Raw genomic sequence first — 15,870 nt, 5'->3', positions numbered from 1 at the left:
GAGTTTTCATATCCTCCTCCAACACACACATGCACAGCTTCCTCACTATCAACATCCTGCATCAGAGTGTACATTTGCTACAATCAGTTAAGCTACACTGACACATCATTGCCACCCAAAATTCATAGTTTACATGTGGATTCACTCTTGGTGTTGGACATTCTATGGTTCTGACAAACGTAGAATGGCATTTATCCACCATTACAGTATCATACAGAATAGTTGCACTGCCCTATTTGCTTCAAAATTACATTTTGAAGCAAATAAAATCAGAATACTTTTAAGGCAACGTTCTAAGGTTGATCTGATCTTTCCCTTCATCAGCCAGGTAGATACTTGAAACTCCAAATTTGTGTTGCCTTAAAATCATTGTTTTGAGGGTACTGAGTCATATGATCAAGCACGAGTCTTTAAACGTGAACTTTCATATTTTCAGGGCACCCCTTTCTATTTTAGACACATGTAGACAAATTGTAAACTAAGGTCACTTTGCAGTAGCAGATGAAATGCTCAAGTAAAAGTGCAGACTGGAATATAAATTTTCAGTGCAGAGCGTGTCTGGTAATCCCAAAGTGAGGGAGTGTAGTGGTGCTTAGGTCTGCATTCAGCCTGGATTTCTCTGACCCAGGGCTCTAATCCTGGATGCCCAGCACATTAGGAGGATGAGGACTCCTTAATCTCTGTCTTCAGACTCTTACCCTCAACAAACCCCTCCAGGCAGCACATAGACGATTTACCTAGTGCTAATTCTGTCTCAACTGATTAGGGCAGTAGTAGTAAGACATGAACTTCATGAACTAAAGCCCTTGCCAAATCAGCAGATATTCATGGAATGATTTCCCAGTACCCAGGAGCCGGGTGCCAATTTTATTATATTTGTCTGTTATTGGCTATACTGTGATCTTTCATTAAAATCAGTGCAATTTGACTTTAGAAAATCCTATGTTTGACTAATCGTATGTAGAATATTTATGGTATGTATGATGCATGTTTTCTGATTACATACATTAAAATGAATTAATTTTTAAGTAACTGCTGTATCTGGTAAGTTTTTGTATGTGAAAAGTAGATCAGTAGAATTAAATATTTCCACAGTTCTGAGATAAATAAATGTAAGATAAATAGATGTAAATTCTTAAATTAAAATGAGAGTAATTTTTACAATTCAGGCCTGGCTTCTTGTGAGTTTTCTTGGCCTTCTCTTAGGCAGTACCCCAACAACTCCAAAGTAATTCCTCCTACTTATGTTTTGCAGAGGCCTTTGTAGTCCATCTCCTCCAACTCTGAGCACAACCCAAATAGGCCTTCTCCTGGGTCCCTCCATATCTTGCTCCCCTTCCCATCTCTGCCAAGGACAGAGGAGAACTTGAGAAAGACAGTTCATACTGAAGCACTTGGCAGTGCTGCTAAAATGTATTTCACTTTTCCTAAAGGCATAAGCTTTAGTACTTTTCTAACTGCATTTCACCAGAGCACATACCCTGGAAAGCATTGAAGACAGTGGGTTACGTGCTGGCTGCTGTCACTTCTTATTTCTTTTTACTCTGGAAGCTCATTTTCATTAGACCCATCCATGCCTTCTTGAAATGTCAGGTTCTAGGCACAATTACAAGTATTGTAAAGAAAAAGGTAAACCTTTGACATCATTAAATAAGTCAAAATTACGTAATTTTTACTGGTCTCAATATAATTTATGTGCAACTACAGTTTGTATAAATTATGTTCACTTTCTTCAAAAGATTGTGAAGCAAAGTCCATTATATATAAATCTGTAGAGACTAAAGTGAAATTCTAGCAGTACTCATATAACGGAACTGAATAGTAGGTATTTTAGTTAGATAGTCTTAAAGAATGAATTAAGGAATATCAATATAGATTTTATTTCATGATTATCATTGATTGTTCCTCAATGTTTTTCTGAAATTTTCTACTCTGACATTTCATGGTTCATACATCATGACAATTTTTGGAATATAGATATCTGTAGTAATGGGGGGCCATTAAAATAATAATATATAGTAAATATACAGCAGTAATACATAGAGGTAGGTACTTCATCTATTTGAAGATAATAAAACTACAGTAAATTTACATACAACTTTGAACTGACTTTATCTTAAATAAACTTCATTTTACTTTCACTTAAAAAACTCCAAAAACTAAGACCAGGCAGTGTTTATTTGGTAGGAGTGGTATATCATCTTTACTCTTTAGTAACTTCAGTCAAGTAGGAATTTATTAGCTCACATACTGTTAGTAATAGCCAGTAAAGTCTACACATAAACCTAAGCATTTCCTTTAAGATAAAGATGTCCTTTTATTTTATATGTGAAATATTTTACTCAGAGTAACTGGCCTCAATTTTGGGCTAATCAATGTGTAGAGTTACATACTTACATCCTCTATGAAGACTTCTTGTCTTTGATATTGCAGATGGAAGAACCATACAAAGACTTTCTGGCCTTCAACTGCAGAAGCTTCTCTGGCTGCGGGTTGAAAGATACATCCGACAATTCTTTCAAAAATGGTCTTAATTCAGTTTAACCTTGCTTTAAATACAAATTCAACTAAGTTGATTAGTCCTATTTCATGACAGAAACTTTGCCCTCTGATATCCTCTACAGATAGGCTAAAAGATGTTAAGCCCAAGGAAAGTGCCCTGCAAGGTGCATAAACCTGTCTCAGAGCTTAGCCTTTAGTGTAATCCTTCCTTAGCCTTTAAGATGCTTTGTGGGCATTCACTTAATACCACTGTTCAACTTGACACAAAAGAAATATACTATGCACATAAGTAATAAGCTTTTCTTTGATGGAACTATATAGCCTATTCCATATTTCCAACAGGTTTCAAGTGGAAACATTTCTTTTGCGAGTAGGAAAAAACCTAAGTTATTTTCCACAGAGCTGAAACATTTGATGAAAGATGGCAGTCTATTTTAAAAAGAAGCTTCTATAATGGACAACTGTACTTTAATTCTCACAGGCAGTGAGAAAACCCTTTATCATCTGTGTGAGAGCTGTGATCTATATAAGAGGGAAAACATGGAATTTTGAAAATGTGGCCTATTATATTTGCTAGAGAAACATTTATAGCTTGAAAAAGAACATACATATTTTTTGATTCCTAGTAATTTACTAGTGGGAAGTACAAAACAAGAATTGAATATAAGAAATTTAAGTTGTGTTTCAAATAATGCTTTAGGCTTCCAGTTTGAAGGTAACCTGCTCCTTTGTTGACACACATTTTTATTATTGGCTGTTGAACTCATTATAAGAAATAGCATGTGGAACTGACTGTATTTATTCCAGGGTTATTGTTCATAAAGCAGTGGTCAGCAGCAGGGACTTAGATGAGCAACAGACTCAATAAGCCTCAGCACCACCACTCATTAGCTGTATGGTCTGGCCAAGTTACTGAACTTCTCTGAGCCTTAGTTTCCTCATCTCAGAAGAGCCCTTCTTGGGAAAGGGAAGGCAACATGGTAGACAAAATGCTTGAATAGTTCTCACTAAACATTAGCCATTATGGTAGGTAACTATATTGCACAGAGTCCTCTGTTGAGGATTCATGGGAGAAATTTTTCTCAGCCTGTAGTACTGGGGACAATTGTTTTGTTGTTGTTGTTTTTCTGAAAAATAAGGCTAAAATAAAACCTCAGGAATCATGTAACTAGCATGTTGCATTCTTTGTGTTGGATAGTAGGAAGCTCAGGGCCTGCCTTTAGACATGCATTTTATTATATTTATTTTTATTTGTTTATTTATTTTTGAGACAAGTTCTTGCTCTGTCACCCAGGCTACAGTGCAGTGGCACAATATGGCTCACTGCAGCCTCTACATCCCCAGACTCAAGCAATCCTCCCACCTCAGCCTCCAAGTAGCTGGGACCACTGGTGCATGACCACATGCCTGGCTAATTTTTTTCTGTATTTTTTTTTGTAGAGACAGGCTTTCAGCATGTTGCCTAGGCTGGTCTTGAACTCCTAGACTCTAGCAATCCACTCACCTCAGCCTTCCAACATGCTGGGATTATAGGCGTGAGCCACCATGCCCAGCCTAGACATGCATTTTAAAACCAGAAATTATCTATGGCTTCATCTTATTTTTCCTAACATTATTTTCCCTTTGCCCTAATTTTTACTGAACTGTCTTTCTCATGTTGTATACGCATTTTGAAGTGTCTCACAAATTTATTAGCATTTATAATATTAATGCATACAGTTTTTTTTTTTTTTTTTTGAGCCGGAGTCTTGCTCTGTCGCCCAGGCTGGAGTGCAGTGGCGCGATCTCAGCTCACTGCAAGCTCCACCTCCCGGGTTCACACCATTCTCCTGCCTCAGCCTCCTGAGTAGCTGGGACTACAGGCGCCCACTACCACTCCCAGCTAATTTTTTTTTTTTTTTTTTTTTTGTATTTTTAGTAGAGATGGGATTTCACCATGTTAGCCAGGATGGTCTCGATCTCCTGACCTTGCGATCTGCCCACCTTGGCCTCCCAATGTGCTGAGATTACAGGTGTGAGCCACTGCACCCGGCCCTAATGCATATAGTTTTTTTTAATCACTCTGGTAGTCTCAAATTAGAAGAGCTTGTATCTGAAAGACTTGCTTATACATTCTTCAATAGAAACTTATAAATGTATTGTTTTCATAGAAGCAACATCATAAAGAGTAATTAGGTTCACACCAGCCCATAAACATCAATCTAACAGTGTAACAGTGGTACTCATTCCAATATAGAGCCACCATTTATATTTCTGTTTCTCTGGAAAATGTGATCAGTGTTATCAGCGGGGTTCATTAACGACATTTTCTCCTGACTCAGCCCTGGAAGAGTTCCCAAGACCCTCACTTGCGGTCGTTACTCCTCTTACTCCCCACACAAGCTCCTGCTATGATGGTGGGGCTGAGACTGTGTTAAGGAAGGAACTCTGGCAGGTGGAATGAGGGTAGTAAGAGGCTTCCAGAGTCTGAGGCTCTGATTGGAAGTGGGAGAGAAAAGGTAGGAACTTCCTTGTATTCAGTTAGTGCATACCAGTCTGGCTATGCCGACTGTTAAAATACTGACATTTCCCCACTCTGGTTGGAAAATAGCCGCTGCCCTGAGCCCCTAACTGCTTACCCACCCCAGTTGCTCCTGGACAATCTCTCCCCTCAGTGCAACATCTAAAGAGGTAGTTCCTAACGCAGCTGGGGGCAAGCAGCTCCTGCTTGGGCACCTCAGCCAGCCTCCAGTTAAACTGGTCAGTTCTGGAGGTAACTGCCCGCTGAATCAGAGAGATCACAGTGCAGAGGAGTGGGAAGGCCCACAGGTCTCTGGCTATTTTGGGAATAGTTGGAAGAAGCTCCACTGGAAGAGAGGAACAGGTGATGATAAGCCACCAGCAATGGCCTTGGGGATTATTTGTTAGTCATTCAGGAGTGTTGTAAATTTGCACCCTACACTCTGTACAAAGAAAAGCCTTTTAACTTTCCTGCAATTGATCTAGTATCCCTCCAAAATCCTACTCTCTGGGTAAGAGGTGAAGACTACATTTAGTCAAATCTGGTCATTTCCAACTTATTCAACAATATAAGGAGACAATGTTTCAAATGTAACATAGTCTCTTCCAAGATGAAATTGTCTCTTTTGGATTTTTAATTCATCTCCCTTTCTTCCCCAAGATGACACGTGAGATGACACATGTCCTGGTGATGGGACAGTGGAGGGTGGGGTATCGGAAGTGTTGAGGGCCCACATACTGCCCTTTGAGTCTCCTGATGCTGCCTCAGGCTGGAGGCTCTGGCTTCAGATGCAGACATCGTTGTAGTCTGCTTGCCAGGAGGTCCTCCCGGCTGACTCAGCATCATGTTGTCCCTTGCTGTGACAGGGACACAGTAGAGCTCTGGGGTCTGGTCCTGATGCCTGTTCATCCCCTGGCTTGCGCGGTCCTCGCTGTAGCCTTGGGCACATGTTATTTTTGCCCTAGCCTTGGTGACCCACCCTAGCAAGCTTCCCAGAAACAGCTTCTCTTATATTGCCCAAGGGCATGCAGGCACTTCTATGTCCCTTCCACACAACACAGAGTCACTCAAGAAACGTAACTCAGCCGGTCTCTGCCTGGCCTTGGCAACCCTAGGTTGTGCCAGGGAACATTGCTGAGAGGTTTTCTTCTAGGAAACACACAAAACGTGGGGGTAAGAGCCCCTCTGCACTTAGCTTTTCCCTCTACTCATCTAACACAGCTCCCCTCTTCTGGACTCCAGAGTACCCTTGAATGTCCCTGGATTCAAAGAATAGCCCACCTTTCTCCTGACTTGCTGAGACTGCCTTATGTACAGCTGTGGTCCTGTCTTCTAGTCCTGGCTCTTGGTATGTTAACCAGTGGAGATGATCTGAAATTTTTACCCATTCTCTCTCAACAAGGTTTAGTTTTGAAGAAAAATGTCTCAACTAAGTAGGTGAAAAAAAGCAATGTGAGACTCAAAGCCAGGCCACCTCAGTCTCTTTGATGACAGGAATTCTCACCTTCTCCCTCCCTGGGGAATGACCTCAGGGCTCCATCTCTGAGTCATCTGAAGCAGCAGCTGCCATTGTATCTTCACATCTTTAAATTATCTCATCTATTGGAAAAATGTAAAGTTAGCTTGCAAATTTTGTTATGATTTCCATCAGTAACTTCTGTAAATATAGTAAGGATATATTGAAAAATAAAGATTGATTTAGAACTATTTTATATGATCATTTGTTTTGATACGGGCACAGTTCTGACCCACAATGTACTTGAAATGATTTTCTCCTACACTGTGTAGTGCTCGTTTTCTAGGAGATAAACATGTAAATATACAAATGGAATGTAATCAGATTCATTGCAAAGAAACTTTTTTCATGTAAACAAACGACTTCCAAAGAAAGAATAGGAAACATTTCCTCTTCATCTGTACTTCTATTTCTTTGCCCAGATGTAGATGGTGCTTATTTCACAATCTAAGGAAACTGTGAAAAATTGAAATCTCTATCTCATGAGATTGTGGTTCACTTTTTAAAAATATAGTAGCATTAAATAAATTATTCTGATATTGTTATATGTGTTTTGTAATGCTTCTAACAATTAACAGAAGGCTGTATTTTATATAAGCCTTATGTGAATGAAAGTATTTGCTTAGGGAAATAATTGACATAGAAATAACAAACAGTTTATAATCAATTGCATATAATCATTTCAATGAAGTATACTGTTGTTATAAAGGCAATTCCGTTGAATCAGCTCTTTCTCATATAGATTATACAAATGAACAACAATTTGGAAATGGTAAGGTAAGAAAGACAGTCAACAGAGAGGTTTTCATTGTCATTTTCCTTAATTGCCTTAATTTAAAATGGTCTCACTTTCATTAATATTCCCTTTAAAAAAATTGCTAAAATTTAGAAAGCCACAGGCCCTGAGTAACAAAAATAATACTTAAAAAATTTTCCACATGGTAAAGTGCTTTTGAAAATCATTTAATTTTAAATAATGCTTTCTAATGACCATAAAATGCTGAGCACCATGAGCTCTGTATGCTGAAGACATAGTTCTTGCTTCTAGTTTATAATCTATGCCTTCTTTTTTTTTTTTTTTTGGCAAAGGACCCTTGTTTCTGCTATGTGATTCTCTTGTTCTTCCTTCTTCACTACTGAGATAGCATAAAAACTAAGCATGCAAAATAACTGATAAGGTATGAAAAAAGAAAGTTGGCTAGGAAACAGGAAGAAATGACATTTCATTCTCAAATGGGCAAATTTTAATTTAAAAGGATCATCTAAACAATTCCACTTGTAAACTGGCTGTTGTTGGGATTATTTCCTTTAGTATCAAGATCACAAGATAAAAACTTCTCTGGGGAATTTGAATCTAGGCTTCTGGAATTAAACTTCTGGAATTGAATGCATTTTTATTATGTGGATATTAATTGTCATGGAATTTGTTTCCAAAAATGATTGCATTTCTCCAAATAAAAACATTCCCCACAAAGCATGATTATGGAAAATGGGAACTGCAATTATTATGCTCTTATGGCTCAATAAAATGTTGAGCTCTTTTGCTGAGCGTCATTATGTTCATGGGTAACATATTTTCACTGTCATTAGAACACTTGCAAAATTAGGCTAGAATTACTCCATTGACTGCTATTAGCCAAAGCTCCAGGATCCAGTGCCAAAAATAAATCCTTGTAATAATAGACTTTAACAGTTGTACAAAGCAGGCTTTTAAATACTGGTTTCTGGAAACTAAATATTACTTGCTGTAACAAAGGGCCTATCATGCTTAGATATCTAGCCCAGCCTAGTTATATAGACAGATTTCCTTTTAATAATATGATAATGTTTACAGAAGTAGCATAATGACACTACTGATAACATTTTTTTCTCTATTTAAACTCTTTTTTTGGTAAAGAGACTCTAGTTTTATAAATATTATCCTATTCACACCCCAAATACCCAGATATTTTACAAAGCAGTAATAGCATTTGAACAAATCCTGAAAAGATACAATAATTGCATTTCATACACTCTGGATCATTGACAAAATCAGAAGTGAACCCTGGGATCTCTCTGACTCTTGACGTGAGCAGTTCTCTTTTTCAAAGCAATCTCAGATGTCATTGTTTTATAACTAAATAATGAATCACTTTTATGAGTGTCGCATGGCATGAAATATCTTTTCTTTTCTTTCCTTTTTTTTTTTGTTTTTGAGATGATGTCTCGCTCTGTTTCCCAGGCTGGCGTGCAGTGGCGTGATCTTGGCTCACTGCAACCTCCGCCTCCCAGATTCAAGTGATTCTCCTGCTTCAGCCTCCCAAGTAGCTGGGATTACAGGCATGCGCCACCACATCCAGCTAATTTTTGTATTTTTAGTAGAGGCGGGGTTTCTGCGTGTTGGCCAAGCTGGTCTCCAACTCCTGACCTCGGGTGATCCGCACACCTTGGCCTCCCAAAGTACTGGGATTACAGGTGTGAGCCACCATGCCCGGCCATCTTTTTTAAAGTTGTGATAAGTATATATAACATAAAATTTACCATCTTAATCATTTTTAAGTGTGCAGTTGAGTAGTAAACACATTCACATTGTTACACAGCAGATACCCAGAACTCTTTTTATCTTGCAACACTGAAACTCTATGCTCATTGAAAAACAACTCCCTTTCCCTCTCCCCACCAAGCCCTGGTAGCTGCCATTTTACTTTCTATAAGCTCTACAAATTTGACCACCTTAGGTACCTCATGTAAGTGAATCATACAATATCTGTCCTTTTGTGACTGGCTTGTTTCAGTTAGCATAATGTCATCAAGGTTCATCCACGCAGTACCATGTATTAGAATTCCTTTCCTTTTTAAGGCCAAATAAAATTCTATTGTGTGTATATACCACATATTATCCATTCATTCATCCATAGGTGGACATTTGTGTTGCTTCTACCTCTTGACTACTGTGACTAACGCTGCTGTGAACATGAGACATGAGTGCACAGATATCTCTTTGAGATCCTGCTTTTAATTCTTTTGGGTATATACCAGAAACAGAATTTCTGGATCATTTTTTAAAGTTTTAATTTTTAAAAATTCTATTTTTTCATTTTTGAGGAACTGCCGTACTGTTTTCCACAGGAGCGGCATCATTTTATATTCCCGCCAGCAATGCACAAGTGTTCCAATTTCTCCACGTTCTCACCAACACTTGTTATTTTCTGTTGTAGTTGTTTTTAATGATAGCTATCACATTGTGCATAAGGGGGTATCTTGTTGTGGTTTTGATTTACACTTCCCTCATGATTAGTGATGTGGGGCATCTTTTCACCTGCTCATTGGCCATTTGTGTATCTTCTTTGGAGAAATAGCTTTCAAGTCCTTTGCCCATTTTAAGATCAGGTTGCGTTGTCGGCAAAACCTGAGTCCTGTCCTCTCACTCTCCTCCCGGACAGCACGAGCTTCACCACTCGTTCCACCTTCTCCACCAACTACCGGTCCCTCGGCTCTGCCCAGCTGCTCAGCTACGGTGCCCAGCCGATCAGAACCGTGTCCAGTGTCTACGCAGGCGCCGAGGCTTCTGGTTCCCGGATCTCCGTGTCCTGCTCCACCAGCTTCCGGGACGGCTTGGGGTCCAGTGGCCCGGCCACGGGGATGGGCGGGGGTCTGGCAGGAATGGGGGGCATCCAGAATGAGAAGAAGACCATGCAAAGCCTGAATGACTGCCTGGCCTCCTACGTGGACAGGGTGAGGAGCGTGGAGACTAAGAATTGGAGGCTGGAGAACACAATCTGGGAGCACCTGGAGAATAACGAGCCCCAGGTCAGAGTCTGGGACATTACTTCAAGACCATTGAGGACCTGAGGGCTCAGATCTTTGCAAATACTGTGGACAATTCTCGCATCGCTCTGCAGATTGACAATGCTCATCTTGCTGCTGATGACCTTACAGTCAGGTATGAGACAGAGCTGGCCATGTGCCAGTCTGTGGAAAGCAACATCCGTGGGCTCTGCAAGGTCACTGATGACACCAATGTCACTCAGCTGCAGCTGGAGACAGAGATTGAGGCTTTCAAGGAGGAGTTGCTCTTCAGGAAGAAGAACCATGAAGAGGAAGTAAAAAGCCTACAAGCCCAGATTGCCAGCTCTGGGTTGACTGTGGAGGTAGATACCCCCAAATCTCAGGACCTCAGCAAGATCATGGCAGACAACGAGGCCCAATACGATGAGCTGTCTCAAAAGAACGAGAGGAACTAGACAAGTACTGGTCCCAGCAGATTGAGGAGAGCACCACAGTGGTCACTGCACAGTCCTCCAAGATCAGAGCTGCTAAGATGACGTTCACAGAGCTGAGATGTACAGTCCAGTCCTTGGAGATGAGAAATCTGAAGACCAGCTTGAAGAACAGCCTGAGGGAGGTGGAGGCCTGCTACACCATGCAGCTTGACAGGGTCCTGCTGCACCTGTAGGTGGTCCTGCTGCATCCCAGGCAGAGGGACAGCATCAGGCCCAGGAGTATGAGGCCCTGCTGAACATCAAGGTCAAGCTGGAGGCTGAGATCACCACCTACCATGGCCTGCTGGATGACGGGGAGGACTTCAATCTTGGTGATGCCCTGGACAACAGCAACTCCATGCAAACCATCCAAAAGACCACCACCCGCAAGATAGTGGACAGCAAAGTGGTGTCTGAGATCAATGACATGAAAGTTCTGAGACATTAAGCCAGCAGAAGCAAGGTACCTTTTGGGAGCAGGAGGCCAATAAAAAGTTCAGAGGTCAAAAATAAAAAATAAAATCAAGTTGCTTGCTTTTTTGTTGTTGTTGAATTGCAGAAGTTCTTTGTATATTCTGGATATTAACCACTTATCAGATATATGATTTGCAAATATTTTTTCCCATTCTATAGGCAGGATTGAAGCCTGGGCAAAAGAGTGAGTCCTTGTATAAAAAAAAATAACTTGGCATGGTGGCAGATGCCTGTGGTCTCAGCTACTCAGGAGGCTGGGGTGGAAGATTGCCTAGGCCTGGGGGTCAAGGCTGCAGTGAGCCGTGATGGCACCACTGCATTCCAGCCTGGGAAACAGAACAAGACCCTGTCTCACCAAAAAAGAAAAAGAAAAAAAGTTTGGTCTTTGCCAAGACCAGAATGAGTCCAAGTTTATCTTCAAGAAACTGAAAGCTACTTGAAAGCATCAAGCATTGAAACTTTTTCTAAGCTGGTTGCTTATACCTTTGAGGGATGACTTAGGATCAACAGTACTAAAGTTGGCAAAATAGAATTTGAGTTAGCTGCAAAACATCCTGCATCAGTCATCAATGCTAAATTTATTGATGTGTCCATGTAGAAAATGGTTCAATGCTTGAGGAACCTCATTAAGATCAAGGAGATATGCACTGTCGTCTCTAACCATGAAAACATTTTCAGTGCCCTTCATTCCTTTGAGTAGATCCAGATTTCTATGTGGTATCATTTTCTTTTGGTTGAAGGAATTTCTTTAATATTTCATGTAATGCAGGCCTGCTTGTGGGGAATTCTTTCAGTTTTTATCTGTCTGAAAAAAATATCCATTTTTCCTTTATATTTGAAAGATATTTTCACTTGGTGCGGAAGCCTAAATTGACAGGATTTTTTCCCCAGTACTTTAAAGGTATTGTTTGGCTGGGCTTATGCCTGTTATGCCAGCATTTTGGAAGGCTGAGGCAGGAGGATCACTTGATCTCAAGAGTTCAAGACCAGCCTAGGCAATATAGCAAAACCCTATATCTTAAAAAAATAAAATAAAATTTAAAATTAGCTGAATGCGGTGGTGTGTGTCTGTTGTCTTAGTTACTTGGGAGGCTGAGCTGGGAGGATCACTTGAGTCCAAAATGTCGAGGTGTCAGTGAACCATGATTGCACCATTGCACTCCAACCTGGGCAATGGAGTGAGATCCTGTCTCAAAAATTAAAAAATAAAAAACAAAATAAAGGTATAATTCCACTGTTTCTTGCTTCATTGTTTCTAGCAAGAAGTCTGCTGTCATTCTTATCTTTGGTTCACTGTAGATAATGTGTCTTTTTATTCCTCTAGTTGCTTTTAAGATTTTTTAAATTTATCACTGGCATTAGGCAATTTGATTATAATATGCACTATTTAGTTTTTTTCTGTGTGCTTCTTGTGTCTGGGGCTCATTGAACTTCTTGGTTCTGTAGGTTTATGGTTGTCCTCAATCTTCAAAAAAATTTGGCCATTCCTCTATCAAGTAATTTGTATTCCTCCTTTTTCCTTTAGGGACTTCAATTACACATATTTAGCTCAGTTGAAGTTATCTCACAGCTAGCTAATGTCTTCTTCTTTTTTAAAAACCTTTTTGGCTGGGCGCGGTGGCTCACGCCTATAATCCTAGCACTTTGGGATGCTGAGGTGGGCGGATCACCTGAGGTGGGGATTTCAAGACCAGCCTGACCAACATGGAGAAACACTGTCTCTACTAAAAATACAAAATTAGCTGAGTGTGGTGGCGCATGCCTGTAATTGCAGCTACTCCAGAGGCTGAGGCAGGAGAATCGCTTGAACCCAGGAGGCAGAAGTTGCAGTGAGCCAAGGTCGTGCCACTGCACTCCAGCATGGGCAACAGGAGCAAAACTCCATCTTGAAAACAAAAACAAAAACAAAAACAAAAACAAAAAACAACTTTTTTTCTCTCCTATATATTTTTACATACTTCCCTTAAAAAAGCATTTCCATCTTAAATGTGGTACCAAATGTGCAAAACAGAACATCACCCTTACTTGCTCTGGTGATATGAAGAAAGCATTCAAACTACAGCATAGGCATCTGTATATAAGGTGGAGGTGGGAAGGGTAATGGTTAAAAGCATGGGCTCTGGAGCCAGGCTAGATGGCTCACATCCTGGTTCTTTCACTTACTAGCTCTGCAATCTTAGCCTCTTTCTGCTTAGCTACTCATCTCTAATATGGAGATGGTATTAGTACCTGCCTCTTAAAACTATGGAAGGATCTCAGTTTATACACATAAAGAACTTCCAACTGTGATGGATGCATGGTAGACACTCAGTAATCATCAGCTATTATCACTGCATTTTACAATTGCCTTAGCAAGAAGCCCAAATTAACTGAACTAGACTCTCCAGAGAAGGGGTCTGGGGATCTATATTTTTAACAAGTATTCTAGCTAATTCTTATATTCATGCAACTTTAGAAATGCTGACCCAAATAATATCGCTAAAGATTGGATCAAATAAATTGAGGAGCTCACCCTTTCTGTAGAAGTCTTTTCTCACCTGCACTGCGAGGAAAGAAAAATCATCTGAGTTTTCATTGTATGCAGTAGTTGTGCCACAGCCTTTGAGACATATAGGAAGTCATTGTCGCAAATATTTTCCTTTCTTTGAAAGCAACAAAATAAGTAACAAATTATGAACAAACACTAAGTTCAATAAGTGAGACAGAAAATCATGTCTTCACAAAGAACTTTCCTTAATCATCACCCCCTGAAAATAGCTTTTCTATGAATCCCAAATAATAAAAGGAAGGATAGAGGGCATTACTCCTAGGATCCTCTCCCCACCCTTCCCCACACCCTCAGCAGCCTCCCAGCAAGTCTGGAGATATATATGCAGCTAACATTCCTTGTCACCAACACTTAATCAGTAATCAAATTGTTACAACACACCAAACATCTCACATGCACCATATTATGTTATCTTTATAATAATCCTCTGAGGTAGCCACTATTATTTGCTTCATTCTAGAAATGGAAACCGAAGCTCAAGAGGTCAGGATCCTAGTAGAGGCAGAGCCAGAATTTGAACCCAGGCCTATTTCACCTGAAATTTAAGTGTGTAACCACTATTCTATTCTACCACTTCCAATGGTATGGTCCTCAGTCATCCACACTCATTTTACCCCCCAAGGTAAGCAGTTTGCTTGGGTTTCTAAGACAGTGCATAGCTTGGCCTTTATTAAAACTTTTCAAATAACAAGTTTCAACTAATTCGTATTCCAGTCCCTTCTAAATCTGGCCCCTGAATACCTCATCCCAACGTTTCCACTCCTCGTTAGTACGAACTTCGTTGCCCTTTCTGCACACAGACCTTGCACATTCTTGACTCTGGGCCCTGCTTTCTCTCAGTTTCTCTGGAAAGCTTTCCCTCTTTCTCACCCAAGTTCTGCTCTTCCTTCATGCCTTAGCTCCAATTCTACTGATTATGAAAGCTTCTCTGGGTATCTCAGTAATTTCTCTTATCACTTTATTATACTTACAGCTTTAATCGACAAGATGCACCCCTTAATGAAATATTATTTTGTACTGATCTTTTATTGTTGTCACATGTTATTCTTAATTTCCCAATTAGAATGTATTGGAAATGTGGCAATGTAGAATGTAAGGAAAATGTTCATGTCTTATACTGCTGGAATATCTTCCCCATATATATGCATACATCCAAAAGTACTTATTGAGACCCTATGTGTTGGGCTGTGCTGGGCATTAGGGATAAGCCTGTAAAAATCTTTGCAAAGGAACAAGACACAAGGTTATTTTTGCCTCCTTCAATGGTAAGGCACTTAATAGGTATTACAAATAATTAATTAGATTAAGTTTGGGGATATAGCATATAAAAAGAACCACAGAATTTCGGAACTAGAAGAGATCTCAGACCAGGGATTTTCACTAGGGATGAGGTGCCTCCTTGGGTATTTTAGAAACCTATGGGGGTTGGGAGATAGAAGCGGGCGGATCACGAGGTCAGGAGATTGAGACCATCCTGGTCAACATGGTGAAACCCCGTCTCTACTAAAAATACAAAAAATTAGCTGGGCATGGTGGCGGGAGCCTGTAGTCCCAGCTACTCAGGAGGCTGAGGCAGGAGAATTACATGAACCCGGGAGACAGAGGTTGTGGTGAGCCGAGATCGTGCCACTGCATTCCAGCCTGGGCGACAGAGCAAAACTCCATCTCAAAAAAAAAAAGAAAGAAAGAAAGAAAGAAAGAAAGAAACCTACGGAGGGTTTCTGGTTGGTTGGCTGTTTGGGGAATGTTATGGGATTTGATGGGTGGTTCCAGGGATAAAGTATGTCTTGTAGTATGTGGACTGCCCTGCTCAACGAAGAACTGTATTGCCTCACACAAAATTTTAAGATGATTTTCTGGGAATTCATGGAGATAAATTAGAATTAGCAGAGCTTAGAACTGAACTCCACTTTACATGAAACACAGAGCTTTCTCTTGTGTGATTTTAGTATACATTGAATTATCCAGGTATTCAATTCTGATATAAGTTCAGGGGAAATTGATTTTTTCCGTTCCAAACTTTTTTTTTTTTTTTTTGAGACGGAGTCTCAGTCTGTCGCCCAGGCTGGAGTGCAGTGGCGCGATCTCG

General features: G+C 40.2%; 1 pseudogene; it reads left to right on the top strand.

The window, feature by feature from the left end:
* Positions 1–7,269: 7,269 nt before the first annotated feature.
* LOC101123714 (keratin, type I cytoskeletal 18-like) lies at positions 7,270–11,207 on the top strand (annotated as a pseudogene).
* The last annotated feature ends 4,663 nt before the right edge of the window (positions 11,208–15,870 follow it).

The sequence above is a fragment of the Gorilla gorilla genome, chromosome 2 (genome assembly GCF_029281585.2).
Source record: "Gorilla gorilla gorilla isolate KB3781 chromosome 2, NHGRI_mGorGor1-v2.1_pri, whole genome shotgun sequence".
Classification (NCBI taxonomy): domain Eukaryota; kingdom Metazoa; phylum Chordata; class Mammalia; order Primates; family Hominidae; genus Gorilla; species Gorilla gorilla.
This window is presented reverse-complemented; position numbering and strand designations above follow the sequence as displayed.